Genomic DNA, 5,007 nt, shown 5'->3' on the forward strand with positions numbered 1-5,007 from the left:
GTATATATCTTCAATATACAACATCAGTAAAGTTAATTTAAAATTTCATGAAAAATAATAATAGCAAAGAAAAAATAAAAATAATTGATGAAATTTCTATCACCGAATATGTCTCTGTAAATGAGACATGGATGAAGTGCTGAATATGTTCTTTACTTTATGTGTCTCTATAATCTTTATTGATTATCACTTATGTCAATTCAATAATTTATTTACTAGCCGAACGTATTCTATTATGCTCTTAATTTTTGTATTTATTCTACTTTTAGTCTAATATTTCAAAATATGTATCTATCTGTTTAAGAATATCTCTATTTTGTGTTTAATCCAAACTCTAGGTTACTTGACCTAGTGGTAATATGGTTCAATTAGAAGAATCTAGAGATTCCCTTTCATTGTATGATTCTAACTCTATACATTGTAATCCTCTATATAAAGAGACCCTTATTATCAATGAGAATACACAGCAAATTTCTCTCAATTTATGATTCCCTAAAACACGTTATCAGCACGAAGCCCTAACCCTGAAACAAATAGTCAAACCCTGATTCAAGAAGCTAAAAACCTTGAATCCGAATACAAAACCTTGAAGCCTTTTCTGCCTCCACCTCACACCTTGAAGAACTCGATCCCAGGAGTCCAGAACAGGCGACCCCACCCCAAGAACCGGCCGAAAACCCACAGAACCGGCCACCGGAAGCTCCATACAACTCACAGTATATATTTCACCGGTTCACCACCTTCTGGACTTCCAATTACTACCAAATTTTTCTAGCAATAGTATATCAAACCCAGAAATCCAGAACCTGAAGAAATTCCCTGAAAACCGACACAAAAGTGTGTGAACTGGCCAACTGAATTTTCTGCAGAAAACCGGTAGAAAAAAGAAGAAGAAAAAAAAAAAAAAGGGGAGGAAGTACCCAAGCTTTCAGCTAGGGCTGTCAATTTCGACACGACCCGATAACACGACTCGAAACCCGCACGAAATAAAGCGGGTTGAACCCGCACGATTAAAAAGCGGGTCAGCCGTGGGTCAACCTGCCATGACCCATTTAATAAATGGGTCGGCCACGGGTCAACCCGCCAACACGAAGTGAACCCGTATAACCTGATTATGTTATACTTCTTCTTGAAATTTTGGACATTGGGAGTATTTGATCATAGGATTAGACAATTTGAAATATTTTGCTTTATAATTATTGGATTTAATTATTTATATTATTCGTCTTGTGGAGTTTTTAGTGAATTTAATCAATTTATGCATTTTTTTAATTAAATGGGGCGCATTGTTAACCTTTAAATGAGTCATTTTTTCTAACACGACATGATCTATTTGTTAAATGGGTTAAGCGGGTTGGAAACGGGTAACCAGTTTAATAAATAGGTTGGGTTTGGGTTTAGATTTTTGACACGATTATTAAATGGGTTGGGTTTGGGTTTGTATCTTGCGACACGACAAATACTTTGACCCGACACGAACCCAACCCAACACGACCCATTGACAGCCCTACTTTCAGCCCATCCACCAAGCCCAAAAGCTTTCAGCCCAGAAGAAGAAAGTGCCCAAGCCCAGAAGACCGATGACGCCAGCACAGCAGCCCACTGACACCAGCCCAGCAGAACCTGACACGTCATCATCCACGTAGGTAGCGGACCCAGTGCCACGTCAGCTCCATACCAGTGCCACGTCAGCACCGGTCAACTCAGGTCAACTCCAGTCACTATTCCTGCTTTTTCCGGTCAAATTTTCCGACGACCTATTTCGAGGTCTTTTTTATTAAACGTTCCCGTTTTTTTAGAGTTTTTAATTGAATTTCTCTTCTTTTTCGGGGACTTCGAACATCCCTTCTTCTACCCCCCTTTCTCTACATAGGGGAGACCAAAAAGCCGAACTGTGGGGGGTTCGTGCTCACTCCAAGCTTGGAGCTTGTAGAGTCCTCCAAACTTAGAGTTTGTTGAGAAGAAAACGATCGACCACATACATCGTTGTTTTGATCTAATCCAAAACCCCTCTTGGAATCGGATTTTCTTGGAAGCGACTACGCTCAGAAAATCCCTAATTTCTTGAAAGCGACTACGCTCAGAAATTTAATAGTTTTTTGTGGTAGCCTTTTTCGCTCCGAAACTAACCCTAATTTTCTTGTTCTCTTTCAGGATGAGTAACCTGAACAAATTGGACTTTGCTCTATTGGGAACAACTGGCTCTGGATATCACAGGTGGGTTCGTGATATCCGCCAACATCTCAAGGCTATAGGAATCTTGGATATGATTCTTGAGCCTAACCAGGACGTGATAACTGTTGAGCAAGCTCAAGCTTTGGAAGCAAATAGAGCAGCCTTAGAGGCAAATAAGGCGAAAGCCATCATCCTAATGACTCGTCATATGGATGATTCGCTCCAGTACGAGTATATGAATGAAAAAGACCCTAGAAGACTGTGGGTCTCACTCGAAGAAAGATTTTGCAACGTCCGTGACTCCTTGCTTCCTGACCTAGAAGTGAGATGGCATAGCCTCCGCTTATGTGATTTCAAGTCAGTTCTTGACTATAACTCGGAAGCACTTCGCATTAAATCGTTAATGGAATTCTGTGGTAAAGAGATCACAAATGCGATGTTGATTGAGAAGACTCTCTCTACCTTCCCCGTCTCTGCATTGATAATTGCTAAGAACTATCAAATCTATGTAAATGCAAGACGGATCACAAGGTTTCATGAGCTCATTGGAGCTATGAATGTCGCTGAAAAGCATGACAATATCCTTGTGAAGAACTGTAATTCGAGATCCGTGGAAACAGAGCATATTCCGGAATCCAATTATAGTCGCACCTCTAAGAGAGGGCGCCAAGAGCGAAACTCTAACCTTAGGTATACTTCTGGACATTCTGATCCATATAATCGCTCTACTTAGGAAGGTAACCGCCAAAATAGGTGAACGCGGAACCAAAGAGGTAAACGTGGAAAGAGAGAGGGAGGCAACGCCCCTGGCCATGTTGGTGGCGTCACCAACACTAAGAGCCATCTAAATGATGATTTCAAAGCGCCTCAATCAATGCAGTTCGAGCAAAGAGATGTATGTTCTCGATGTGGAGTGTCTGAGCATTGGGCACACATTTGTAGAGCTCGTGAAGAACTTGTCACCGCCTACAAAGCATATTGTGAAGCAAGAGAAACTCACTATGTGGAACAAGAAGATCAAGAAGATGATCTAGGGTGAAGGGTTGAAGACTACAAATCTGGCTGTGATCAATAGATCTCCAATTCTGTTTAAGTCTTTATTTTTCCAAGAGATGTAGTAGGCAATTGCCATATTACTTTTTATTGGATTAGATTTTCTTTGATCAAAGAAACAAGGGAAAATCGTCCAAACAGTATCTGAACTTTTCTAGACTATTAATTTTCATATCTATACTTTGAAAAACATCAAAATAGTATCTGACGATCTAAGCCTGACCCAATTTTCGTACCTAGCAACAGTAAAAATGTTAACTCCGTTAAGTGTTGAGGGGTAAAACCGGTACTTCCGAAACAATTTTTTTTTTTTTGGGGTTAACCCTCTCCTTCCCAATGCTTTCGATTCTTCTCTCTCTCTCTCTCTCTGATTGATTGATGAACTTCACAACAGTGCTCTTTAGAGGAAGAAAGAAAGAACGAGAAATTGATTTTGATGCAGAGCGGAGGAGGAGCAAGTGTGAAGGCCAAGATTGGGAAGCTATTTCCAGAAATTGATTTGGACACCCAAATGTCTCTGGGTGACTTGCATACATAGCTCGAATCTTCCTTTCGAAAAGTTAGTCTCAGATTGTTGAGACCAAAGCTTCCCTCATTTTCCGATATCATGTTCAGGTAAAATGGTATGAATTGGATTATTGAAGGTCTCCCATAAGCTCTTTGAATTGTCATCTTCAAGAACAAAGTTGCCTGTATCGTTCAAGACCCAAAAGCAACGACTCCAGAAATGGACTCAGATTTCCAAAGCTGAACACCCTGAGGACTTGTAAGCACTAGTCCACTCAGTAGTCAAAGTGAGCCCTTAGCTACAACTGCAGGACTATCCTCATTTGCATACCACACTCACTTGTTAACCAAACGAACCAAAGCATGCACTGTGAGTCTGCAACTCCATCGCTTCTCCTAAACTCTACTCCATTTTCTCTTCTTCAATTTCCGCCATGAAACCCAGAACTCAAAGACTCTTGCTTTCCTTCTTCGCCCTCATTCTCATGCTCCACATTTCCCAAAGCTCTGAACTTTCAGACCACAAAACCATCTGATCAGACCCAGAAACCGACCCAGAAGATTGCGTGCTTCAGTAGTCACATTTTCTTCGAACCAAAACAAGCCCAACAAAGCAATGGAGGATCCCCACAAACCCATAGAGACCAGCTTGAAGAAGGCTCGACCCAGCGCAACAAATCGAATCTGACCCACAACGTTGGAGGAGGAGTCGTCGGCGGCGACGGTGGCGATTCTGGAGGCAGAGACGAAGCGGCGCTCATCGAGGCCGGCGCTCCAGCCGACCAGAAAATCGGAGATTATTCTCGTCGAGGCTGTCTCTCCAGCCGCCCCAGATCGGAGATCTTTCTCGTTGAGGCCGGCGGTCAGAAACTTGCCGCCTTGTCGGTGAACTGAAGAAGAAGGCATGATTTGCCAACTCCTGCAAAAACAAATCAGAATCGAAATCGAAATCATAGAAAGGGTTGAATCAAATTCAGGGGCGCAGAGACACCTCCGTGGGCGGGCGCATCTGGAGAGGGTTGTGGCCGGGTTTGGGTTCACCGGTGGCGTGAGGCACGAAGTCGAGAGAGAGAGAGAGAGAGCTTTGTCCTTGGTTCGATGCAGCAGCAGTTCGAAGAAGAAAGAAAGACATGGCAATTGCAAATCGCAAGTTAGGCTGCTCAGTTCGAGCCATGGGCAGTTTTTTTTTTTTTGGCGATAATACCTAAAGTTCCAGATTTACCCCCCAAAATTTAACTCCGTTGACGACTTTACTGTTGCTAGGTACGGAAA

Source organism: Rosa chinensis, chromosome 2, assembly GCF_002994745.2.
Source record: "Rosa chinensis cultivar Old Blush chromosome 2, RchiOBHm-V2, whole genome shotgun sequence".
NCBI lineage: Eukaryota > Viridiplantae > Streptophyta > Magnoliopsida > Rosales > Rosaceae > Rosa > Rosa chinensis.